This window comes from Bos taurus, chromosome 19 (genome assembly GCF_002263795.3).
Source record: "Bos taurus isolate L1 Dominette 01449 registration number 42190680 breed Hereford chromosome 19, ARS-UCD2.0, whole genome shotgun sequence".
Taxonomy (NCBI): Eukaryota; Metazoa; Chordata; class Mammalia; order Artiodactyla; family Bovidae; genus Bos; species Bos taurus.
In genome coordinates this window covers 18,893,562-18,921,233 of record NC_037346.1, presented here as the reverse complement: position 1 = coordinate 18,921,233, position 27,672 = coordinate 18,893,562, and the positions used below count along the sequence as shown (strand labels likewise).

Genomic DNA, 27,672 nt, shown 5'->3' with positions numbered 1-27,672 from the left:
CCAGATTTTTTTTAATTTACTTTATTAAAGTATAGTTGACTTACAACATTATATTAATTTCTACTGCACAGCAAAGTGATTCAGTTATACACATATACATTCTTTTTTTTAATTTAATATTTATTTATTTATCTATTTGGCTGCACCAGGTCTTCCTTTTGGCACACTGGATCTAGTTTCGAGACCAGGGGTCGAATCTGGGCCCCAAACATTGGGAGTATGGAGTTATAGCCACTGGGCCACCAGGGAAGTCCCCATATACACATTCTTTTCCTATTCTTTTCATTATGATTTATCATAGGATATCACATATAGTTCCCTTCGCTATGCAGTAGGTCCTTGTTGTCTATCCATCCTGTACATAATAGTTTATATCTGTTAATCCCAAACTCCCGGTCCATCACTCCCCTCCCCCTTGGCAACCATGAGTCTGTGTTCTATGTCTGTTGGTCTGTTTCTGGTTCATGGATAAGCTCATTTGTGCTGTACTTTAGGTTTCACACGTAAGTGATGTCATATGGTATTTATCTTTCTCTTTCTGACTTATTTCACTTAGCATGATATTCTCTAAGTGCATCCGTGTTGCTGCAGATGGCATTATTCGGTTCTTCTCCATGGCTGGGGAGGATTTTATTGTGCATATGTACCACGTCTTCTTTACCCATTCGTCTGTCAGTTTGGATGCCAGGCTGGATGAATCACAAGCTGGAATCAAGGTTGCTGGGAGAAATATCAACAACCTCAGCTATGCAGATGATACCACCCTAATGGCAGGAACTAAATAAAGAACCTCTTGATGAAGGTGAAAGAGGAGAGTGGAAAAGCTGGCTTAAAACTCAACATTCAAAAAACTAAGATCGTGGCATCTGGTCCCATCACTTCATGGCAAATAGGGGAAAAAATGGAAACAGTAGCAGATTTTATTTTCTTGGGTTCCAAAATCACTGCAGATAGTGATTGGAGCCATGAAATTAAAAGACCCTTGCTCCTTGCAAGAAAAACTATGACAAATCTAGATAGCGTATTACAAAGCAGAGACATCACTTTGCCAACAAAGGTCTATGTAGTCAAAGCTATGATTTTTCCCGTAGTCTTGTACAGGATGTGAAAGTTGGACCATAATGACGGCTGAGTACTGAAGAATTGATACTTTCAAACTGTGGTGCTGGAAAAGTCCCTTGGACAACAAGGAGATCAAACCAATCAATTATAAAGGAAATCAACACTGAATACTCATTGGAAGGACTGATGCTGAAGTTGAAGCTCCAGTACTTTTTCCACCTGATGCAAAGAGCTGACTCTTTGGGAAAGACCCTGATGCTGGGAAGGATCAGGCCAGGGACTGAACTGGTGTCCCTTGCATTTCAAGGTGGATTCTTAACCACTGGACCACCAGGGAAGCCTTCTTTGTAGACTTCTTAATGATGGCCATTCTGACTGTTGTGAGGTGGTGACTTACTGTTGTTTTGACTTGCATTTCTCTAATAATTAGTGGTGTTGAGCATTTTTTTCAAGTTCTTGTTGACCATCTGTATATTTTCTTTGGGAAAAAATATCTGTTTACCTCTTCTGCACATTTTTCAGTTGGGTTGTTTGGGTTTTTGTTGTTGAGTTGTATGAGCTGTTTATATATTTTGGAAATTAAGCCCTTGTTGTTCATTTCATTTGAAAATATTCTTTATTGTACAAAAGCTTGTACATTTAATTAGGTCCCATTTGTTAATTTTTGCTTTCATTCCTACTACTCTGAGAGACTGACCTAAAAAAAACTGGTGCAACTTAAGTCAGAGAATGTTTTGCCTATGCTCTGTTCTAGGAGTTTTATGATGTCATGTCTTAAATTTGTTGTTTCTTTTTTTTTTTAATGTGCACCACTTTTTTAAAAGTCTTTGTTGAATTTGTTACAATGTTGCTTCTGTTTTATGTTTTGTTTTGTTTTGGCCCTGAGGCACGTGGGATCTTAGTTCCTCGAACTGGAATCAAACCTGCAGCCCTGTTGCTAAGTCGCTTCAGTCGTGTCCGACTCTGTGTGACACCATAGACGGCAGCCCACTAGGCTCCTCTGTCCCTGGGATTCTCCAGGCAAGAATACTGGAGTGGGTTGCCATTTCCTTCTCCAATGCATGAAAGTGAAAAGTGAAAATGAAGTCTCTCAGTTGTCCCTGACTCTTAGCAACACCAAGGACTGCAGCCTACCAGGCTCCTCCGTCCATAGGATTTTCCAGGCAAGAGTACTGGAGTGGGGTGCCATTGCCTTCTGCAGCCCTGTATTAGAAGGCAAAGCTTTAACCACTGGACTGCCAGGGAAGTCCGTAGATTTAAGTCTTTAAGCCATTTCGAGTTTTTTTTTGTATATGGTGAGATGGCATGTTCTAATTTCACAGATTTACATGCAGCTGTCCAGCTTTCCCAACACCACTTGCTCTAGAGACTTTTTTTTTTCCATCATAAACAAACTAGATCTTAATGGTGAAAGTCATACTAGTTTTGTTTTACCCACAAAAACTACTAATTTATGTATTTATCATGAAGGAAGTTTCCATTCTGTTCTTCAAAGACTTAATAAAATCGTCTAAAATGGACAAGACATATGTTCACAAAGGCTTTCAAGCGAGTCGCATGACATCCCCTTCCAGTGCTTTTTTGTTGTTTGCTTTTTGTGGTTTCACTGGGCCTTCTCCACAGTAAGGAGCCAAAGTGACTGTGTGTGTGTAATTAACATTTCACAAGCATGTGCTCAGCACATTTCTTCAAGAGGAAACAGATCTTCGTCAATGAGAAGTATGGTGCCTCCCCGAATTATTGAAGGCAGCCCTGTCTGTCTTTTGTTGCAATGAGAGAGGGGAAGTGTGGTCCTTTCCCATTATGATATTAGAGCAGAAGTCACAGTGGGCTGCTCTTGAGAAAGAGCGCGGCGGGCAGGGTTCGGGAGTTTTGAAACTCTTGAGCCAGAGCGGTGTTGCCTTGATCAGTTTTATGATTTAGCTGCTCCCTTCAGGAAGACTTTGCTTTTTGTTTTCATTTACTTATTTTTGGCCGTGCCAGGTTTTAGTTGTGGTATGCGGGTCTTTTAGCTGTGGCATACAGAATCTTTTTAGTGGTGGCATGCAGGGTCTTTCACTGTGGCACTAGAACCCAGTTGTGGCGTGTGGGCTCTAGTTCCCTGACCAGGGATCAAATCTGGGTCCCCCGCATTGGGAGCTTGAAGTCTTAGCCCCCAGAACACCAGCAAAGTCCCAGGAAGATTTGGTTTACCCAAAATTGTTTTATTTTGTGGCCGAAAAATATTTGAGGAACATACATATAATCTCATTTCCTAATTTTACATATGAGGAAACTGAGGCTCCTGGAAGTGAAGCAGAGCCAAAAATAGTACCTGAGGATCTGTATTGGTCAGGGGTCATGAATGCCCATTACAGAAGCCAGTTCTGGATATCTTAAGCAATAAGGGGCTGTCAGAGTTCATGGGAGTCTGATAGTTAAGACTTGCAAATATCAGCAACCAAGAGCCCTCAGGAGGGCCAAGAAGCTGGACAGAGTTCACAGAAAGTCCAGAAATTGTCTTATAAGCAGAGGAAACTGTTCAAAATATTGATGCCTCTCTTCCTTGGCTGCAGTGGATGGTGCCAACCTTTCTTTCTTAGTATCATGTCATTTGCTCAAGGTTCTAAGTCCCCTGAGTAAGTACCTGGCTGGCTGAGCTGAAGTCACACCCTTCTGCTACTGCTGAACTGGAGCCAGGAGAGGCGGGTCTGGCCCATTGAGCTCCCATAGGAGAGCATCAGCACAATTACCCACACACAATCAGGGAGGAACAATGCCCCAGAAGGAAATTTTGGATACTGTTTAGTGGAAATGGATGTGGCTGGCCTATGGGGCAAGCACAGGGAGCTTGGTGGCATACAGCGGATTCTGACCACATGGATAAATTGCCCCAAACAGGAAGTGTCACAGCAGGTAGGAAAGGATCCTTGCTGATGTTTAACCTGACTCTGACCTTTCCAAGGGTGAGCCTCTTTCCTGCTGTGACATCCTTACAGTTGGGAAAACCCCTGGTGGTATTCTCTGAACATACCACCAACTCATTACCGGCATGAAACTAGTTATTTAATAATCCTATACCTATTGCTGAACAATGGCTCTTTTACAATATTATTTCTTAAAATGTAGATCTGTGTCCAAGGTTGGGGTAAAGAGCTGGTTGGGTCTTTAGGGACATAATAACGGTTTATCAGTCAGGGTTCTCCTATATACAAAACCAATAGGATATGTATCAGTTCAGTTCAGTTCAGTCACTCAGTCGTGTCCGACTCTTTGCAACCCCATGAATCGCAGCACGCCAGGCCTCCCTGTCCATCACCAACTCCCGGAGTTCACCCAGACTCACGTCCATTGAGTCAGTGATGCCATCCAGCCATCTCATCCTCTGTCGTCCCCTTCTCCTCCTGCCCCCAATCCCTCCCAGCATCAGAGTCTTTTCCAATGAGTCAACTCTTCGCATGAGGTGGCCAAAGTATTGGAGTTTCAGCTTTAGCATCAGTCCTTCCAATGAACACCCAGGACTGATCTCTTTTATACAGGCAAACCTCAGAGATATCACCGTTCGGCTCTAGACCACAAAAGAAAGTGAATATTGCAATAAACCAAGTCACATGGACTTTCTGGTTTCCCAGTGCATAGAAAATTTATGTTTACACTGCGCTGTAGTCTATTACGGAGAAGGCAATGGCACCCCACTCCAGTACTCTTGCCTGGAATATCCCATGGATGGAGGAGCCTGGTAGGCTATAGTCCATGGGGTTGCTAAGAGTCAGACACGACTGAGCGACTTCCTTTTCACTTTTCACTTTCATGCATTGGAGAAGGAAATGGAAACCCACTCCAGTGTTCTTGCCTGGAGAATCCCAGGGGCAGGGGAGACTGGTGGGCTTCCATCTATGGGGTCGCACAGAGTCGGACACGACTGAAGCGACTTAGCAGCAGCAGCAGTAGTCTATTAAGTATGCAGTAGCATAATGTCTTTTAAAAAGTAACATAGAGACCTTAATTAAAAAATACTTTACTTCTGGGACTTCCCTGGCGGTCCAGTAGTCAAGACTCCAAGCTTCCACAGCAGGTTGATCCCTGGTTGGATCCTGCATGCTGCTTGACACTGCCAAAAAAGAAAAGAAAACCCCAAAACAAAACAAACAGCAACAACAAAAACTTTACTGCTAAAAAATGCTAACCGAATCTGAGCCTTCAGCAAGTCATAATTTTTGTTTTTTTTCTTTATTGACGTATAGTTGATTTACAGTGTTTCAAGTATATAGCAGGTGATTCAGTTATATAGACATATTCCAGTGAATCATAATCTTTTTGCTGGTGGAGGGTCTTCCCACCTTCGCCCACATAGCCGTGTGCTTCCAGAAGAACTGACATCATGCCCAGCACCAGGTGTTGCCCTGCTTGCCCTAAGAGGACTTTTATCCCCCCTACTGTTGATTGGTTCAAGAACTCAATCAATTAACACACACACATTCCCTGGACAAGAAATGGGCTCACAAAAATGTTGGTAACCAGATGGAGCCTATATGATGTAAAGAGAAGTTGGTTGGAACTTCTGAAAATGCAACATCCTCCTGCTGGAGAGAAATCTGCCAGAAGAGGCCATCTGTCTTCCTCTGGATGTGGTCAGATGAGGCTCAGAATTGTGGCAGCCATCCTGCTACCAGCTAGGACAAATCCATCTCAGGCGAAGTCCAAGAACCAAAGCTGAAGCCCTGATTGTATTGCATCTGACCACCCTCTACGGATGGACTTCTCCAGTTAAGGGACCCAATACATCCTCTTTCTTTTTTAAGCCAGTTTGAGTGGGGTTTGGGTTACTTGTAACAAACAGAACCCTAACAGATGCACTATGAAGGATGCCATTGACATGGACTTGGTGGTAGGCTAACTCTGACAGAATCCCTCTCCTGTCCTGCTGCGGAGCGTGAGGCCAGGCAGACACAGCCAGCAGGAAGCCTGCACAGCAGGGCTTTCTCTCCGAGCAGACAGCTGCACCAGGCAGGACCTGCATTCAGTGGGGCTTGCCCCCAAACCAAGCAAACTGGGAGATGTCACTGTATCTACGAAAAATGCTCCAAATCCAAAGAAGAGGACCGCCATGGAGAGTCAGGAGGAATCCTCCAATTTGAAGCAAATTTATGCAGCATTTTAGAGAATGTATGAAGTGGGTGTTATTGTTTAATCTGCTCAGGATCTCTCCCCCACCTTTTGACAGACCTGTGTCCATTTGGACCTGTGTCAGGGAATGAGACCCAGCCTAGACCAATAAGCCTGGCCCTGAAATGACTCCTGAAGCCAGAAGAGAGGAATTCTATTACCTCTTGGGTTACAGAGCTGAAAAAGAATGAACTTAGTGTTATTAATATTCATGTTTCTAACCAGGAGGCAGAAATCCAACAGCAGTAGGGGAAAATGAAGCCAGTAAGCCTAAGGAAGGAGAGAAAGAGAGAGGAGGGCCTGGCAGCAGGAAGTCCCTGGTTTCAGTCCCTCTCTGAGGTCCCCAGAGACATCCTAGTTTCTGAGATTCTGTCTCCAGTGTCTTTCCAAGAAGATCCTCATTTGCCTCAAGCCACATCCAGCTGGGTGTCTGTTTCTTGCATGTGAAAGGGCCCTGGCTTGCAGAGCTTCTGCTTCACGTCCTCGTCCAGCCAAACTGAAGGGAACATTGGCCAATACAGAGCAAGAAGTCATAAGGAGGGATCCCTCTGAGATCAGGAAATATTTTTGTGGAGAAGGAAACAACAAATGCCAAATGAAAAACCTCTTGGAGGCAGAGCTGCCAAAAGTTAATTTAGTGAAGAAGACAAACTTAAGAAGTTCACCTCGAACTCAGGATACATATGAAAATTACAAAGCCAAGAGTGATGGGAGGACTTATCCAGGAGGTCTAAGATAGATATACAGGCTAACGATGATTTATTCAAAATCCCTGGAGTCAGATGCGCTTCTGGAGTCAGCATTTGGGTGATTTTAGAGAGATGAGGTAGTGAATACACTGATATTACATACACCCCCATGGGATCTAGGTCAGCACTCTATAATCAAAAATATTACATTTCTTCAGTAAAACACTGAAAGAAATAAATAAAGACAATAAATAGTTTCATATCATGTCAGGTCAGGATTTACTGCCAAAGGAGTGTTGCCAGCTCAAGAGAAAATTTTTGGTTTTCAGAGAATTTTAAGATTTTGGAATTGTGGCTACAGGGAACTGTAATAGGAATCTCAGAAAAAGAGCACAGAACTGAAAAAATGGGAGAAACATTTTAAAAATCATGGTAGGGGGAACAGTCAAGAGCTGGAGATAGTAAACCTGAAGCTGAAAAGGTCAAAGAGTGAGAAATAAAATTAATTTAAACCAGACAATGCACTCTTATTCACAGTTTTAATTTGAAAGATAGAGAAAGAAATCTATAAGAATATAGATAATTCTGATAAATAATTTATTGCAATGATTTAATGTCTCTATACTAAATTTTTTATCCTATACACACTAAATACCATTTGTTTCAAAACACATATATTATATTTATCCAAATCGATCATTTACTGGGCTGCAAGGAAAAGCTCAGTTATTTCTGAAAAATAACTTGACCAAGGTCACCTAGCTGGAAGGTAACAGAGGTGGGAATTCAATCCAGAGTTCCAGCTCTTCACTTCTCCAAATATTTTAATATTCTCCAAGAACATCAAGTAGGCAGTAATTCATTTCCAGGTACTGAACACAGAGATAAGTATTGTCTTAAAGACAATACTTTAAAGACTACCACTGGATAAATGTCGAAAACCATTTAAATATTCAATAAATGTTAGTTGGTTAAATAAATCAATGAATGCGCTAATAAAAACATGAAACCAAGGAATTTTGTATTTTACATGCGATGTACTCAAAAGCACCACTCGTTTTTAGAACATGTTTGTGACACGGTTGGGGAAGGCAACTCTTTCTTTATAAGGCAAATGATGTAGCTATGCTGCTATTAGGCACCATTAGAGGAAGCATTAAGACAAGGATGTACATGCGACCGAATCGCAGTAAAACTTCCCTGGGGTGACTGGGATCAACAGGAGATGGGGCCTCAAGAGCCTTAATGGGCTCCACTGACTCTCCCTCAAAACTTTTTAAGCATCTCTCATGGTGACCAACCCTGGAGTAATGCACATTTAATTCAGCTGCTAATGCAGGAAAATCAATAGTTCTGCACCACAGATAGTTTATTACACGTAATCTGAAGTTTAACACATAAATAAATGATGTACCCAAACCACGGCATTTAAAGAGTACAATCTGGGGCTCTTCTTTTCCCACAAATCAAAATATTTCTTCCACCTTGCTAAATATTTCACATTAAAAATAATAAAATAATGTAAAGATTTTCTTTAAAATCTAGGCTGGAATCATTTAGAAAAATTTTCCTTTTAAAATAATCATCATGATGGCTTTTATTTGAATAATGCTTTACTGGATGTTTTCATATGCATGGGTGTGTGCTCAGTTGCTTTGGACTCTTTGTGACCCTATGGACAGTAATGCACCAGGCTCCTCTGTCCACAGTATTCTCCAGGCAAGAATACTGGAGTGGGTTGCCATACTCTCCTCCAGGGGATCTTACCGACCTGGGGATTGAACCTGTGTCTCCTGTATTGCAGGCAGATTCTTTACCCACTGAGCCACCTAGCAAGCCCTTGTTTTCATATACCTCACTGTATTCTGAGACTCCTCCTCAAATCTTTGTGAGTTAGATGGACAAGTAAACCCATTTAGCAGATAAAGCAACTTGAGAGGTGAGGAGAAAAGTCCAATTCTAAGAACTGGGAGTTTAGGACTTCCCTGGTTGTCCAATGGTTAAAAATCTACCTTCCGATACAGTGGATGCAGGTTTGATCCGTGATCTGGGAACTAAGATCTCACATACCCCCGAGCAACTGAGCCCAAGTGCCACAACTACTGAGCCTATGCCACAACTAGAGAGTCTGTGCACCACAGTGAAAGATGACCCAATGAAGGTCTCGAGTGCCACAATGACACAGCTAAATAAATAAAAAAAATTTTTTTTTTACTTTACAATATTGTATTGGTTTTTACCATACATCCACATGCATCTGCCACGGGTGTACACGTGTTCCCAATCCTGAACCCAGGAGTCTAACATCTAGTCAGGGGTATTTTGAGCACCAAAAGAGACTTGGTCTTATTTGGAGCTGGCGGAACTGGAAGCAGTTTTACCTTGAATTGCGTTTACCACTGGAATTTGCACATGTCTGCACTTGGTAAATTAGGCTCACCAGAGTTTTAGTTTTCCTGAAGCTTGTTTTGTAGGTTTTTCGAGACCTCAGGAAGTGAGAGTTGAGTTAATCATACCCCTTAATTCACAGCACATCATCATCAGCTTCTTCATCAAGGAATTGCTCTTATTTTGTTCAATTATAGTTTTCCTTTTAGGTTCCATTCCCTACTCCATTTATATAAAGTTCAAAACAGGCAAAACTCTTCTCTAGTTACCAGGCTTGGGAAGGCCCCTAAGGTGTTCCTGAGGTGCTGGTAATGCTTCAGTTTTTTTTTTTTAATTGTGTCATGGTTATACAGAGTTACTCACTTTGCAAAAATTCATTGTGTTGTATACTTATGATTGGTGTGGTTTTATAGATACATATACATATATATATTTCACTTCAATAAAATTTTCATTTAAAAAATCTTGCTGGAATTCTTAATGGAGTTACATAAATTTATAGATTAATTTGGGAGAGAACTGACATCTTAGAATGACTAAGTCATCTCATTCATGACCCAATTGCTAAAACTTTATTAAGAGGGATATTTGTCATTAGGCATACAGGTCTGTAGTTTTTTTTGTCTTCATTGTTGCTGTTTTTCTTGCAATGTCTGAATTCAGTACCAGGGTAATGCTGGTCTCAAGGAGTGGGAGGGGGAGTATTCACTTCTTTTCATTTTTCTGAAATAGTTTGTCAAGAATTTGTGTCATATCCTCCTTAAACATGGGAGAATTCCCCAGTGAAGCTACCTGGGTCTGAAGTTTTCTCTGGGTGGTGATTTTTTTTTTTAAAACATGTTTTAATTTTATTTCTCTCCCAAGAGCCAGAACATCGTCCTAGCCTACAACACAGTCCCCCACTTTGCCCCAAGCGTGCTGGAGGTTTCATGCCATCGCGTGTGTCCCTTTTCTATTCCTAATTTATTTATTTTTTAATTGAAGCATAATTGCTTTACAGCATTGTATTGGCTTTTGCCAAACACCACCATGAATCAGCCATCGGTATACATATGTCCCCTCCCTCTCAAACCTCCCTCCCCATCCCACCCAGCCAAGTCATTTTTAACTTCAGATTCTATTTCTTTAACAGATATAAGGCTATTCTGGTTATCTGTTTCTTCTTGAGTGAGCTTTGGTGGTTTGTATCTTTCAAGAAATTTGTCCAGGGAGTTCCCAGGTGGCCTAGCGGTTAGGATCCGGGCTTTCACTGCTGTAGCCTGGGTTCAATCCCAGGTAGGGGAAGTCAGATCTCCAGAAGCTGTGCAGCAGCAGGACCAAAAAGAAAGAAAAAGGAATCTGTCCATTTCATCTAAGTTGTCAAATTCATTGGCATAAACATGCATAATCTTATTATCTGTTTATTATCTTATTATCTACTTGTCTAAACAATCTGTAGGAATGTCAACTCTCCCATCCCTGTTTTGCTGACTTCTGTCTTCTATTTTTTGCTGAGTATTGGGCTAAAGATTTTTCAATTTTATCGATCTTCTCAGAGAACCAGCTTTTGGTTTCATTAGTTTTTTTCTATTGTGTTTCTTTTCTATAGTTTATTGATTTTCACTCTGTCTTTATTCTTTCCTTTCTTCTGATTACTTTGGGTTTAATTTGCTCTTCCTTTTCTGTACTCTTAAGGTGGGAGGCCAAGATCATCGACCTGAGACAACTAGATCAATGGAATAGAATGGAATCCAGAAATAGACCTGTACATACATGCACAACTGGTTTTTTAATAAAAGTGAAAAGAAAACTCAGTGCGAAAAGGAGAGTCTTTTCAACAAATGGTGCTAGGACGGTTTAGATAGCCATATGCAAACAAAAGGACGTACTTCCCCGGTGACTCAGGGGTCAAGAATCCACCTGTAATACAGGAAACGCAGGTTCAATCCCTGGGTTGGGAAGACCCCCTGGAGGAGGGCGGGGCAACCCACTCCAGTATTCTTGCCTGGAGAATCCCATGGACAGAGGAGCCTGTCGGGCTACAGTCCATGGGATCACAAAGAGTTGGGACACATCTGAAGCAGCTGAACATACACATATGTGGAAAAAAAAATTTTGACTTCTATCTCACAACATATACAAAATGAACTCAAATGTATCATAGATTTACTGTAAAACTTAAAACATGAACATTTTTAAAAGAAACCAGAGGAGAAAGCACTTGTGATCTTATAGTAGGCAAAGATTTCCTAGTTGCTGTTTGAAAAAGTTGTACATTCATTCTATTTTTATTCTTCTGGGATTTACTTCTCACACATTACTATGTATATTCACCTTCATTTAACTCCTTAAGCTTATCCATATCTATTTCTTTTCTCCCAAAGAGATGTGTACCAGATACTTTTCACTAGCTCTGGTCTTTTTTTTTTTTTTTCCCGGCTCTTGGTATTGTCTGGAGCTTGAGTAATGATTTATTATATTCTTTTTCTTTTTTGGCCATCAATTATTTAGCTAGCAAAGAACTTGACTACTTTAATTTCCATACTGTATATTTCAAAACATTCTTTGGCTTAATTTTTCTCCTTGCTGGAGAACTGCCTCCAACAATGTCTTCAGAGGAGGTATTTGTGTGGGAAACTTTCAGAGGGTCTCCTAGAGCACCTGATACTATCTTCAATTCATTCCTTCATTCAGCTGGCCCTTTCCTGGTGGGTCAGTGGTAAAGAATCCCCTTGACAATGTGGGAGACATGGGTTTGGTCCTCGATCCAGGAAGATCCTGCATGCCACAGAGCAACTAAACCCATGCGCCACAACTATTGAGACTGTTCCCTAGAGTCCGTGCTCCGTAACAGAGAAACCACTGCAATAAGCTCAAGTACTGCAACTAGAGAGTAGCCGCCGCTTGCCGCAACTAGAGAAAAGCCCAGGTAACTTAACCAGATGTAAAATTCCAGGGTCAAAATTCCTTTCTTTCCACATTTCAGAAACATCTCTCTAGTGTCCTCTTGCATCCTACTGAGGATTCTGACATCAGCCTACCTCTGTCCCAGTAGAGATTATCTTCTTTCCTCTCTGGAGTGCTCCATGAACACAAAACCAGAGCTTTGTTCACGGCTTCATGTTTAATGCCTAAATCAGTGCCCGGCCCAGTCCTTCGAGTCAGCATCTGCTGGATGAATGAATTTATACTATTCTGCCTCCAGGATTAGTATTATTGGCAGTTGTGTGCTTACACTGGGGAGCAAGGGAGGCAGTTGTGATGTGATTTGACAAGAAAGCTGTATTTGGACTTTCCTGGTGGTCCAGTGGTTAAGACTCTGTGCTTAACCAATGCAGGGGGCCCCGGTTTTGATCCCTGGTCAGGGAACTAGATTCCCCATGCTGTACCTCAGGGCCCACACGCAGCAACAGCCATCCCTCGTGCCACAGCTAAGACCCAACACAGTCAAATAAATTTAAAGAGAAAGAAAAAGCCACTTAGAAGCCTCAACTAGTCTTCCGATGCTTATAATTACGAATTGAAAGTATGGCCTCCTGGTTCAATTTCAATGTTCAAGAAGTAGAGGACAAGAATTAATGGAAAAGAAATTTTCTCCCCCTTCTCCCTCCTGCACAGGAATTTATCATTCCAGCAACTCCTTCCCCTATGTTCCTTCTCTGTTACTCTCCATCTGTATCAGGAACATTGTCTCTGACCAAAGTGGACAGTGAGTAGGAGCTGGGGACATGGACAAAGGTGAGAAATTAGGCCGGCAGTTAGAGAATCTGAAGGAGGACTTCTGTAAAAATCCTTGTGTTCCCAATTTCTATTCCTAAAACTCTACCCTGGCATTAGGTGTCTCCTATTTCCTTCTAGCTGGAATGTACCTCCTTCTCAGCTGATTCAACATCTACTTGCCTGCAGCTCAGGTGTTACCTCCACTGTGCCTGAGACAATGATTAGGAACTCATCTACACATTATATTTGAGTCCCTATCTGCTTGGTAATAAAGGTATGTTTCATTTCACCCAGGTAATAGCATGTAATATTTGTAAGAGACCTCGGGGAAGTCATGATCTGCTCCTCAACTAGGGCTGGCAGTTTCTCAGCCCTGCATAGTAGAATCAAACCCCAAACCAGTTAGATCCAAAAACCTGGAGGTTGGGTTTAGGCACAGCTTCCTAGCTGAGTTTATGTACAGCCAGGAATGAGTGTCACTGCTCCAGCATCCTGACTAGTGGATGCCCAGGAGGCACCATAGTGCAGCAGAATATAGCACAAAATGTAATGACTTTGGGTTTTCGGGTTCAAACCACACCAAGCTCAGAGACTTTCTGGGTGTGTGATCAGAGACAAATTAATATCTCTGTGTTTCAGTTTCCATATATACAAAGTGGGAATTTGAAAATACACCATCAGATCTAACTTCAGAATAAACTTGGGCATCCAGACTTCCATTAATTACATTTTTAATGCATAGGAAATTGCTTACTGCTGCTGCTGCTAAGTCACTTCTGTCGTGTCCGACTCTGTGCAACACCATAGACAGCAGCCCACTAGGCTTCTCCGTCCCTGGGATTCTCTAGGCAAGAGTACTGGGGTGGGTTGCCATTTCCTTCTCCAACGCATGAAAGTGAAAAGTGAAAGTGAAGTTGCTCAGTTGCCTCTGACTCGTCGCGACCCCATGGACTGTAGCCTACCAGGCTCCTCTGTCCATGGGATTTTCCAGGCAAGAGTACTGGAGTGGGTTGCCATTGCCTTCTCCAATTGCTTACACAATCGCTTATAGAATTTACAATCTGGGACATTCCTGGTGGTCCAGTGGTTAAGAATCCACCTGCTAAAGCAGGGGACACGGGTTCAATCCGTGGTCCAGGAAGATACCACATGCCTCAAGGCAACTAAGCCCTTGAGCCAAAACTGCTGAGCCTGCGCTCTAGAGCTGGTGACCTGCAGCAAGCGAGGCAGGCACAATGAGAAGCCCATCCCCTGAAATAAGAGCACGCAGCAACAAAGACTCAGTCCAGCCAAAAATAAACAAATCTTTAAAAATAACTCGCAATCTTTTTACCTACCTATACATATATTGCTTCTGTGATCAAGAGGAAAGTAATTTGAAAGCCAAAATTTTAAAAAATAAATACAATAAAACGGAGATCATAAAAAAAAAATGCTGTCTTCTTAAGGTGAGGGTTCCGGGACAGAACCAGTGCAAAACACTCAGCGGGATGCTGATACATCCATAGCACTCAGTGTGATAGCCAGCCTTCAAGAAGACCCCAAGGATTCCGGCCACATTGTACTCATGCCTCTGGGTAGTCTCTTCCCACAGTGGACATCATAGAAATAACAGACTGCAACTTCTGACGCTAGATCCGGAAAAACATTGCCCCTTCTGTTTCTCAGATCACTTGCTGTGGTGAAAGATAGTTGGGAGAGGCCCACAGTGGGGGATCCCAGGCCTCCTGCTAGCAGCCAGGTGAGGAGCCATCTCAAAGCAATCTGCCAGCCCCAATTAAGCCTTCAGACGAAAGCAGCCCCGGCTAGGATCCTGACCACAGCCTCGGGAGAGATCCCATGCCAGAATTACTCTCCTGTGCCTCTTCTCAATTCCTGACTCATATAAACAGGGTAAATTAATAAATATTTATTGTTTTAGGCTGCTACATTTTGGAGTAAGTTGTTTTGCAGCAATAGATGAGCGAAACACCCAGCAAATCTATTGTCATTATTATTATAAAACACTTCCTAATTTTGAGTTGAAATCCATCTTCTCATAGTCTCCCCCCTCTCTTCCAGTTCCGTTTTTTTCAAGCCACAGAGAGAGAATACCATCTTTCTTCCGCATGGTCAAAATGCTCAGAGACTGTTTGCAGGCCTACCACTTAATTAATCAGACCTTAGCTGAAGAACAGCCCCCTTGCCAGGCTCTAGGGTTGCAAAGAGGAGTAGGGTGGGGACATCCCTCCTTGTGCATGAAGAGAATTGACTCCCAGATGCAGGGGAGGAGGTCCCAGTGGAGGCATGGCTGGTTCTACTTCGAGAAATGAGGGAAGGCTTCTCAGAAGAAGCATCAGGAGCTGATGCCTAAAGGATAAATAGGAGTTCACCAGGGAGAAGAAGGGGAGAGCTGGGACTTTGCTGGCAGTGCAGTGGTTTAAACTCCATGCTTCCAAGGCAGGGGGTGCAGGTTTGATCCCTGATCAGGGAGCTAAGATCCCACATGTCTCAGGGTGTAGCCAAAAAAAGAAAAAAGGGAAAAGGCCTTCCAAGCAGAAGTTACAGGGAACAGTCCCCCACTACCCCCACCCTTTCATGCCTCCACGTAAACCCCTTCTCCTCCGTGACACTCATCTCCTCTTCTTGTCCTTTGGGTGCAGTTCCTGCACCCTGCACTGCCCCTCCCCCCACAACCAGCGATCTTAGCAATTCCATTCAGGACACACCCTTTCCTCTCACACGATGGGACATCCAGACAGAGCCAAGTCTCCTCCAGGGTGGTCTGACCAGCATGGAGTGAATTCAGCCATTCCCTTTCTTTTTCTGGAAGTTCCACTGGGTCCGGACCTGCCTGAGGTTTTCCTGGCTCCCACATCCTCCAGCTGACTCACGACAGGCCTGCGGGCGTCTGGACGACTTTTCACACGTGCTCCTGTGCAAGCGCGTCTCACCCAACGTTGTCCTTCCGCTGCTGTTTTGTTTTCACAACTTTTCCTGGGTATTTTGGAGTTCGATCATTTGATCTACACAAACTGCTAATCTCAGCTCCTCCTGGTTGGCAGGGGTCACGGGGAAGCAAACTGGACCACAAAAGCTCACTTCAGAACACACCCTGGAAACAGAAACCCTCTGTCATTCTAAGGCCGTTGTGGTTAGGGGTGATTCAGGCTGACTGCCGCTCCAGCCAGCCTTCAAAGATCTCACCGGATAAGAGGCTGTCTCGGATTGGAGAATGCCTTCGATGAGGGAAAAGTCCAAGAGGTGGGGTGTGGGCTGTGATGCTTTGCAGACGGAAGGAAATTGGAAGGGGATGTTTGTCTGGTTCCCCACTTTTCCCACCTTCTCCAGTCAGGGAGAATCGGGCCATTGTCTAGGTAGAATGTTTGGCTTGTTTATATCTTCTTAGGCCCAGTTTGGTACAAGGTTTTCACTCAGTTTTTCTTCTACCCAAAAAACGACCACAGGAAGGGGCTGACCTTCCTTTGACAAGAGTCCAATCCACGTTCTCCTTCTCCGTTTCTCTACCTTTTCTATCACTGGCTTCTAACAGAAAATAAGAAGAGCAAGCTACCCCTTTGCTCCCATCAAGGCAGCATTTAGTCATTCATTCAACTAGTGTTTACTGAGTACCTACTATGTGCCAGGCATTGTTCTCAGTTCAGTTCAGTTCAGTCGCTCAGTCGTGTCTGACTCTTTGCGACCCCATGAATCCCAGCCAGGCCTCCCTGTCCATCACCAACTCCCGGAGTCCACTCAAACTCTTGTCCATTGAGTCGGTGATGCCATCCAGCCATCTCATCCTCTGTCGTCCCCTTCTCCTCCTGCCCCCAATCCCTCCCAGCATCAGGGTCTTTTCCAATGAGTCAGCTCTTCACATGCGGTGTCCAAAGTACTGGAGTTTCAGGCTCAGCATCAGTCCTTCCGATGAACACCCAGGACTGATCTTTAGGATAGACTGGTTGGATCTCCTTGCAGTCCAAGGGACTCACAAGAGTCTTCTCCGGCAACACAGTTCAAAGGCATCAGTTCTTCGGCACTCAGCTTTCTTCACAGTCCAACTCTCACATCCATATGTGACCACTGGAAAAACCATAGCCTTGACTAGACGGACCTTTGTTGGCAAAGTAATGTCTCTGCTTTTGAATGTGTTGTCTAGGTTGGTCATAACTTTCCTTCCAAGGAGTAAGCGTCTTTTAATTTCATGGCTGCAGTCACCATCTGCAGTGATTTTGGAGCCCCCCAAAATAAAATCTGACACTGTTTCCACTGTTTCCCCATCTATTTCCCATGAAGTGATGGGACCAGATGCCATGATCTTCGTTTTCTGAATGTTGAGCTTTAAGCCAACTTTTTCACTCTCCTCTTTCACTTTCATCAAGAGGCTTTTGAGTTCCTCTTCACTTTCTGCCATAAGGGTGGTGTCATCTGCATATCTGAGGTTATTGATATTTCTCCCGGCAATCTTTATTCCAGCTTGTGCTTCTTCCAGCCCAGCGTTTCTCATGATGTACTCTGAATAGAAGTTAAATAAGCAGGGTGACAATATACAGCCTTGACGTACTCCTTTTCCTATTTGGAACCAGTCTGTTGTTCCATGTCCAGTTCTAACTGTTGCTTCCTGACCTGCATATAGGTTTCTCAAGGGGCAGGTCAGGTGTCTGGTATTCCCATCTCTTTCAGAATTTTCCACAGTTTCTTGTGATCCACACAGTCAAAGGCTTTGGCATAGTCAATAAAGCAGAAATAGATGTTTTTCTGGAACTCTCTTGCTTTTTCCGTGATCCAGCGGATGTTGGCAATTTGATCTCTGGTTCCTCTGCCTTTTCTAAAACCAGCTTGAACATCTGGAAGTTCATGGTTCACGTACTGCTGAAGCCTGGCTTGGAGAATTTTGAGCATTACTTTACTAGCATGTGAGATGAGTGCAGTTGTGTGGTAGTTTGAGCATTCTTTGGCATTGCCTTTCTTTGGGATTGGAATGAAAACTGCCCTTTTCCAGTCCTGTGGCCTCTGCTGAGTTTTCCAAATTTGCTGGCATATCAAGTGCTGGCTATTCTATTGTGAGAGACACAATCTCTGGTTTCAAAAGGTCACAGTTCTGGGAGGGGGAACAGAGACACTCACTTGCCCTTATACTAATCCAACCCTTACTCCTTTCAGTCCCACCCCACCCGTCTTAACTGCTGCCTGACCTTGCTCCAGACCCATAAGGAATTGGGGTAACTGCATAACAAAGTTTTAACTTAGCTTGAAATATGGAATTTCAAATGAAAAAATTCCATATTAATAAATATCATTCTGCCCACTTCTCTTTTTTTTTTTTAAATAAGTGTTTCTGTTTTATCTAAAAATATTTCATTTATTTATTTTTGGCTGCACTGGATCTTCACACCCTGGTGCTCGAGGGCTCTCTTGTAGCAGAGCACAGGCTCTAGGGCATGTGGGCTTCAGCAGTTGAGGCTCTTGTGCTCTAGAGCATGGGCTCAGTAGTTATGGCACACGGGCTTAGTTGCCCCGAGGCATGCGAAATCTTCCGGGTCCAGGGATCCCACCCATGTCCCCGGCATTGGCAGGCAGATTCTGGACCACCAGGGAAGTCCTCTCCCACTTCTGTGTTGTCTTCTTTCTCCTGGTACTTCTCAGGAGTGCCCAGCATGAAACAGGCCACATCAGACCCAGGAAAGAAAGGAGAATGTGATCCATTTCATTACATCAGGCAGAGGTTGTCACAAGCGGGCCTCTGACCAGCAGCATCCGTGTCCCCTGGGACCTTGTAACAACTCCTAGGTTCCTACCCCAGACCTGCCAAAGCTGAAACTCTGCACTGCCGCTGGGCAATCTGTTTTAGGAAGTCCTCCAGGTGATTCCACTACATTCAAGTTTAAAAAACTACTGACACAAAGACGCACAAAAATGCTCATGAATAGACTTCTTAAATGTGGTTCTCAGTAGACTGAATAGATATTAGATTGGGCATAGACACTGCTTTATTCCATGAGGGATATTCACTATAAACAGTTCTAGAGGGACATTCACGTGTACATGATTCTGAGGAGGAAGTTCCATGACAGTGTGCTCAGAAGCAGGCAAGAGTTTTAGAAAAGTGCCCATGTCACTTTAAGGAGCCAGTCTCAGGGCAGATGAACCCAAGGTGGTGTTGCCAAGTCTGTGGTGTCTTCTGACCTTGAGTGTCTTTTTAAGCTCGGTCATATATTTCAGAGAGTCAGGACAGCTGTCATGGAGGTGTCTTATTATAGCCATTTTCAAGTTTTTCTGTCACCTCAAGTGATTTTATTTAAAAAAGAAACAAAGAGAGTCAGTCCAATGCGGATATTGTGAGCAGGCTTTGGGGAGGGGCTGATGGACTTTTTCATCCCCTAGGGTTGCTGTCGGCCCCTCCTTCTACTTCCCGATCCACACTGGGAAGCCTCTTGCTCCTCAACCCCAGACCACTGCAGCCTCCATCTGGACTCGGAGCAGGGAGCTACCACCGTTGCAGACACACCTGGCCCAGGTGCACGGACATAGCCCCTTTGGGCCTCCCTGGGGTTTAAAAGGAAGGTAAACACAGATATGACAGGTGGGCAGCAGGAAGGCCAGGTACTGAGATTTCTTAGAGGCAGGAAGTGTCCATGCTGTGAGATATTACGGTGATAGTTTACCTAACAAAAATCAAAAGGCAATTCTTACCACTGGATCTGGAGAGCCCCCTGCCCCCTACCCATTTGGAGGATTGGTCTGAGGCATTCTGGTTGGATTTTCCTGCTAAAAGATGAGTATCCAATATTCTGCTCCTTAGGCTCCATCCCTACCTCAAATTTTGTCTAGTTCTCCAGCTTCTTGTAAATTCTTGGTAGCCTTATAATTGCTTTTCTCTTTACAATAACCAGAGTTGTTTTCTGCTCCTGGCAACCCAGATTTAACTGTACATACCTGTTTTTTTTTTAATCATTTATTTTAATTATTATTATTTTTTAATATTTTTATCTTTTGGCTATGCTGGATCTTAGCTGGGCCATGCAGGATTGTCAATCTTTGTTGCAACATGCGGGATCTAGTTCCCTGACCAGGGATTGAACCTGAGCCCCTATATTGGGAGTGCAGAGTCTTAGCCGCTAGACCACCAGGGAAGTCCCTTACACACAAGTCCATTTCAAACTGTTGCAGGGATACCAAAACAACCACAGGCTGGAATGTGCTGAACTCGGTGAAGGAAAACACAGACTCTAGTGACATAGGCCTGAGTTCTAATCTTGGCTCTGCTGCTTACTAGTCAGGTCATCTTCCATATGTTCCTTATCTTGTGTGGGCATCATTTCTTCATCTAGAAAATGAGGCTGTTGCTCACAAGGTTGTTATGAGGGTTAAACAACAGTGGTAAAGTGCCTCCTATGGAAAAGTACATGATAAATGTTGGCCATCATGATAATCTTTTTTTTTTTTTGGTGTGGAGTAGGGGTGAGGAAGATGATGATTCTTAACTTCAAGAAATCTGTAGTCTTGAGTTTGGCTCTTGGTCACCAGTTCTTCCCAAATTTCCATGGTGCAGATATAGGGACAGATACTATCACAACAAAAAGTAATTATCTGCAGAGGTCCAGAAAATGAATATAAGTACAGTTGTCAGTCATTTAGCTATTAACAGTAAGATTCACAGATAGTTATTCAGGTCTTTATTGAGCTCCTATTATGTGCTATGGCCTTCAGTAAGCATAGCTTCGATGGTATGTAATCAAAGTGCGTATATTTGGAAAAGAAAGATGCACTCTTTAAGACAGCCAGGTTAATTCTCCAGCCTAGAAGAAACAAATTCATCTCAAAACCATCCTCTTTCAAATACATTTCTGAATATTAACTAGTTTATTTTCCCAGGGACTTTAAGGCCAGGAAGTAGATATCCTGTAAGTGTGGTTATTGTGAATCATTTCCCAGATTTCTGGGCTTCCATGAAAAATGAAAAAAAAGTTTCTAAACTGGCAAAGATGACAGCTCAATCCTCCACAGACATTTGACCCCCCTATGAAGCAGACAGCCTGTGAGACCTACCCTGGGCAGAGACATGCACAACCCAAATAATTTTTGAGCATGTCCAATATGCCAGCCACTGGGCAAGGCACACAGGGAATGCAACAGTGAATCAAAGAGGATGGCCCCCACTCTCTTGGTGCTCACTCTGTGGTGGGGAAGGGAGATATTCACCAAAGAATGAAATCAATATTCATGCAATGGCAAATTGTGATAAGTACTCTGTAGGAAAAATGTAGGGACCTACAAGGTCATGTGATAAGGGGCAGTGAGCAAGCCTAGATGGTTGAGGAAGGTTTTCATGGGTAAAATTCCTCTTGAGCTATGATCTTAGGGATTAGTAGTGGCCAAAGGGAAGAAGGGAGGAAGGAGTAGGTTAGGCAGAAAGAAGAACACAGATGAAGGTCCTACAATGGGAGGCAGCAAGGCCTGGCTATCTACCTCCTGAGGAATTGTGGAAAACACATGAGAAAATACATGTAATCATCAATAATTATGAGCTGATTGAACAACTAATAATGTCAATAAAAACTAACGGTTGTTAAGCCCTTTTTATGTTGTAGAAACTTTTTAAATGTATTAATAAGGTTAATTAGCACTAGCTACTATAGACTTCCCTGGTAATCCAGCAGCAAAGCCTCTGTGCTCCCAATGCAGCAGGCAATTCCCTGGTCAGGGAACTAGATCCCACAGGTCCAAACTAAGAGTCTGAAGGCTGCAATGAAGATCAAAGATCCCGTGTGCTACAGTTAAGACCAAGTGCAGCCAAATAAATAAATAACAAATATTGAAAAAAAAAACAAAAAAAAACACCCACCAGCTGCCGTAGCACAGAACTCCAAAACTCTGTGGTTTAGTACAACAAAGATTTATTTCCCCCTCACCTCACAGTGAGTTGGGCAGCTCTCCTGGGCAATCTCCTCCAAGTAGTGACTCAAGGATCCAGGCCCCTTCTATCTTGGAGCCCCATAGTTCCCCAGGGCCTCCTGGAAATTCTTCCTTAGACCTTTTCTATCCAATGACCCAACTGGTGAAGAAAAAGAATGTGGAAGATTGTGTAAGATGTTTGGGGGCCAAGTATATAAGTCACATACAACACATCGACCCTCATCCAACTCACTAGAACCCTGTCATCTGGCCCTAATCTGGACTGCCATGGAGGCCAGGAAATGCAGTGTGACTGCTCTCTTGATCATACCCAATATTTGCCAATAAATCAAAGGGGATTAAGAAAAGGTTGAGGGAAATCCTTTGGACAGCAAGGAGATCAAACCAGTTAATCCTAAAGGCAATCAACCCTGAATATTCATTGGAAGCACTGATGCTGAAGCTGAAGCTCCAACACTTTGGCCACCTGATGCAAAGAGTTGACTCACTAGAAAAGACCCTGCAGCTGGGAAAGATTGAGGACAGGAGGAGAAGGGTGCAACAGAGAATGAGCTGTTTGCATGACATCACCAACTCAATGGACATGAGTTTGAGCAAACTCCAGGAAATAGTGAAGAACAGGGAAACGTGGCATGCTGCAGTTCATGGGGTCACAAAGAGTCAGACAGGACTTGGCAGCTGAACAGCAACGAGTGGTTAGGATTCAGTGCCTTCACTGCTGGGGTCTGGATTCAATCCCTGGTTGGGGAACTAAGATTCTGCAAGCTGTGTGGAATAGCCAAAAACAAACAAACAAAAAAAACAAAAAACAAAAAAGAAGAAGGTTGAGAAGCTGCATAAAGATAGGGAGTAATTTATGAGGAGCTGAATTTATGTGGAAAAAAATAAAGCAACAGGCATGATTCCTTCCTCTTTTTCTTCTTCTAACCTGACCACATTTCACATGTTCTAAACCTGATGGGAAATTTCCTATCCACTGTAGACTTTGGCCTCTGGAGGTACAAGACTAGGGAAAGAGAAGACCAGGAATGAAGAACTGGAGGGGAAGAAAGAGAGGAGGCTCTTAAATAACAGACAGTTGCTTAGAATATAGCGGAGGAGAAGAAATCGTCAAAAGCCAAATGGAGTGCTTGCAGGTAGCACCCAGACTACATTTAGTGTTAGAAAGAGTTTGTGGGCTGTTGGAGAGCCTAGAATGACCAAGTATCAAAGAAGAGAGAAAGCGTTTGGTGATTTGAGGAGTGTGACATTACTCTAGACAGGACTTCAAGATCTGAGGTGGTGAGAGTGGATGATGGATAACAAGAGTAAGGTTTGTGGAGGGCGTCTATTCACAGATAGTGAACTGCATTTTGCCTGCTTTCATTTTATTTTACCTGTTTTAAATCATGACAAGAGTCCTGTTTGAACAAGCTCCCTGGTCAGTCCCATTTGCCAAAGGTCAAATGACTGGCAAGTGGCCAAATCATTTGACTTGAATCAATGATTCAATAACTTGAATCATTCTTCTGGCTCTAAGAGTCCAGGCTAGAATGGATGTTCCTGGGCTGCATGGAGGTTTGATTACATGCTGGTATTGACGCAGTGGAAACACACACAGCATAGTCCATTACTTCTAACAGCCTGGGCCTTAAACACATTCTCCTTTGCCTTTGCTCCAGGCTCCCACTTAGAGAATCTTTGCATCCTTAAGGACAATCTACTTGTTTCCACTTGGACAACTTGGACAGGAAGAACACAAACTCCTGGAAAGCTCTTTCTTACTCACAGCCAAGGTGAGCCAAGTGAAAAGTAGGTTCCATTTTCCCCAGAGTGACAGTTCTTTTAATTCCAGCAATAAACTGGCTTCCAGGAAGAAAGGACTGTTTAAAGGTCTGTGTCAATTACATAGTGATTATGAAATTCATGATATGACTAATCCAGTGGCTGAGCCTGTGATTATCTGACATAATCCGAGAGTATAAGTGTAACACTCTCTTTGATTCCTATTAAAGAGAAGTCAATTTGTGTCTGTGCTGCATTCCATATGACTTCTCCCCTTTCCTAGATCTCATCTCTCTATGAAAGACAGTGAATGTTTATCAAATGAATTAAACTCAGTGTCCTGGAAGCTATAAGGGTTATTTTTCTTGGATGGTTCAAGCTCTGGGAATTTCAGTGTGTTGCTTTATGTAATCTGAAGTATAATAAAGGCCTTTGACCTTGAAGACTTTTTTTAATGATGTGCATATCTTTGCTAGTGATTAAACTACAAGCTATTATGACATCATAACTTCCTGGAGAACTCCTTCTTTATTCATTTTTGGACATTTTATAATTTTTTTTCTCTTAAGAATACTTTGTAAATGGTAACTAAAACCCATTTGTAACAGGCACTTATATGTACCAGCTTTTAAAATCAGGTGGTAAAAAATTATTGCCCAAACTCTGAGGTCATTGATTGTTGTTTTGTTTAGAGAGAAGTCTATGACATTGATTGTTTGAAGAGGAGTCTTTGATAATCTCTGAATGCTTGCCACCTCTCAGTCCCTTTCAGAGAAAAATGTTTGTGGTTCCTATGCACTGGGGTCTATGTTTTGGGTCCTGTGGTCATGCTTCCTTGGCCAAAGCTGATTGGACTAAGGATTGGCACGTGATTCAAAAGTTGTCCTTTGTAGGCTAGATAGCAGCCAATGACATGTCCTGATACAAGAGCATGACAGAAAAGGAGGACCTTCTGCAGGATGGTGTCTGGTTAAATCTGACTGTGAGAGATGCTGAGATAATTAGTAAGAAATAGAGGAAGTAGAGACAGTCATGGTATCAGTGAAGTCTAGAGTCACAAGCAAAAGATCTGTTGCTGAGAGGCCAGCAAGATAATCAGGTACCTGTGTTGTATCTCAAATACCAGTTGATTTTCTTATTTCCTATTCTCTAATTTCTAATGTAACCTTATAGTAAGCCCCCACTGATTGAGAAAACATGATTAGAACTCTGGTTCTTGACCTCCACCCCATGTCCATATCCCAAATACCCAGAACATGTGCATGTTACCATATAGGGCAAAAGGGATGTCAAAAATACTTTAAAGGGATGTTAAAGATTTTGAGATGAAAAACTGTCCTGGCTTATCCAACTGGGCTCAGTGTAATCCTAAAATCCCCATAAGAAGAAAGCAGGAGGGGTTTCAGAGTCAGTAGTAGGGGTTGTGGCCATGAAAACAAGAGGTTGAAGTGATGTGAGGAAGGGGCCAGGAGGCAAGGAATCCAGGAAACCTGAAAAAGCTGAAAAAAGCAAGGAAACGGATTCTCCCCTGAAATTTCCAGAAGGAACAAGTCCTGTGGACACTTGGCTAAATCCCAGTAAAATTGATTTCAGACTTCTGATGTCTAAAACTGTAAGGATAATACATCTGTGTGGTTTTAAGTCACTAAATTTGTGACAACTATTACAGCAGCAATAGGAAACAAATATACCATCTGACTGACTAAGCCAGACGTCCAGCATTTTTAGGAACTTTTTTGGAGAAAGACATAAGTAACTTAAGCACTTGACATTTCCGCCTATTAGTTCAGGATTGTGGGAAGTTCCCTGATCTGCACTGAGGTGGTCATTTCACTTTGCCAGGAGGATGTAAAGGGGGAAAATGGGAAATCAGGTATTAAATGATAAGAGAATTGTCAAGGATGGCCTCTGTCTCACTCAGAGAAGATGCTTGAAGAGCAGCGTTTGTAGGAGGAAAGAATTTTATCTTCTGATTTTAAAACAAGAACAAAAACAGATGAGAAACCTGGTAAAGCTGAAACCACACTTCACCCAGGACTCTACTCACTACAATGTCATTTTTCGTCAATTCAAAATCTGCCTGGAGATGGGTCTCAATGCCCTTGTTAGTGTCTTTCAAGGCATTCTTATCATTATAATAGAGCACATTCCTAGGTGCCATCCTAGAGGGTAGGATGTTAATGACCGTATACAACACACTGAGCCAAGCACATATACATACTAATGACTTTCTGGGACCCCTTTTCTGCTGCTGAAGAAAATTAAGCCTTAAAAAAAAACAACAACAAAACAAGTTTCCATTCATGTGGTATCTTTTAGGGTGAATGCATTTCGAAGGTTTTTATACATTCTGATCTTGATCCCTTTAGGAAACAGAATATACTTAGTAAAGAAAACTTTTTGACTGTGGTAATTAGGATTATTCTGGTAATTATGTATTCATTGCTTGATAATCACTGTGTCCTTAATTGCAGGCAACAGAATTCACTCCAGCTAGTTTTAATAGAACAGGATTAGAGCAGGCTACTAGGTAGGCTACAGGGTTTTCATCAGTGCCAGGGAAACAGGCTGACATACCACACAGCCAGAACAGTCTCTGGAGAAATGCCCAACCATAAACGGGACTGTTCTCATGGAGACACCGTTGTGGCTGCTTACCACTTAATACCTAGGAGACTAGGTTCTGGACACGGGAACTTTTTTTCTGTTTTAGCTGCATCGGGCTGCATGAAACCCTGCTGAACCAGGGATGGAACACCCTCTGCAGTGGAAGTGTGTGATGGGTAGAGTCCTGGGTGAAGTGTGGTTTCAGTTTTACCAGGTTTCTCATCTATTTCTGTTCTTATTTTAAAATCATAACATAACCACTGGACTGCCAGGGGAGTTCTGGACTCTAGAACTTTTACCAAAGCTTCTCCACTGTCGTTCTTGCAAGAAAATGGATCCACCCACATGAAAATGTCACTTTATTTGAATCACTGTCACCTTTCTGGGTCACACATGCATATACTCAGCAGAACCTGGGTCATATGTAAAACCTTAGTTACAAAAGAATTCAGGTGCTGGGGGTTTTAGAAAGGGTCGGAGTGGATGTTGTGGGAGCCAGTCCATTAAATCTGTCACAATGACCACACCTACTTCAGGTATTGATAATTTTTTTTTTTTTTTTTAGGTATTGATAATTTGTGTGGCAGAATGGTAGTAATTATGAGGGTCACAACAAAAATAATAGCTAGCATTTTTTGGACTGCTTTCTTTGTGTCCAGCCCTGTTCTAAATATTTTATGTGCGTTATCTCATTTAATCCTCAAAGAAAATCTATGACGTCGGTACTCTTTGTACCCTTGCCTTAGAAGTGAAGACCCTGAAGCACAGCAAGTTCATGAACTTACTCCAAGTTCAGTCAGTAGAGTCAGGATTCAAACTCAGGTTTGTCTAAAATGAAGGTCTGTGCTTTCAGCTAGTGTACTGATGATGCTTTATATATATATATATATATATATATATTTTTTTTTATATCAGTTTTTTAAAGTTCATTTTTAAGGGCCAGCTTGACTAGCTAATCTGTGTTTCCCAAATTTCTAGAAGTCTTTTGCAAACACTGGGACTCTGATACTCGTGTAAATGGAAAAAATATTATGAGGTATTTTTTTAATAATTCATTTATTTACTTGGCTGTGCTGGGTCTTAGTTGCTGCCCACGAGATCTTCAGTCTTCGCTGTGGCATGCAGGGTTTGTGGGATGTAGCTCCCTAATCAGGGAGCCCTGCGTTGGGAGCACAGAATCTTAGCCCCTGGACTACCAGGGAGGTCCCAAATATTAGCTCTTTTGGATGTGAAATCTAAGCAAGGACTGGTCTGACTGCTCCTGGTTTATGTTACCTTCGTGTCAGATCTAAGGTGACAAGCCAATGACAGGAGTTGCACTAAGTGGAAAAAGTAAACTAACAAATTGACCTTTGAAGAGAATGGAAAAAGCTTTACATTTCTATATCTAGCACAGCCTATAGTGGGTGCATTATTTGAAGGA

General features: G+C 42.7%; 1 long non-coding RNA gene across 3 annotated transcripts in view; it reads left to right on the top strand.

Moving 5' to 3' along the window:
* The window catches only part of LOC112442614 (uncharacterized), a 44,026-nt gene extending 16,889 nt beyond the window's left edge, over nt 1-27,137 (top strand). The window contains exon 3 of one of the 3 annotated variants that reach the window (XR_003030788.2): nt 23,540-27,137. This is a non-coding gene — a long non-coding RNA (uncharacterized lncRNA). The other 2 variants (XR_009491665.1, XR_009491666.1) reach the window with 2 other exon arrangements.
* Nucleotides 27,138-27,672: the final 535 nt, after the last annotated feature.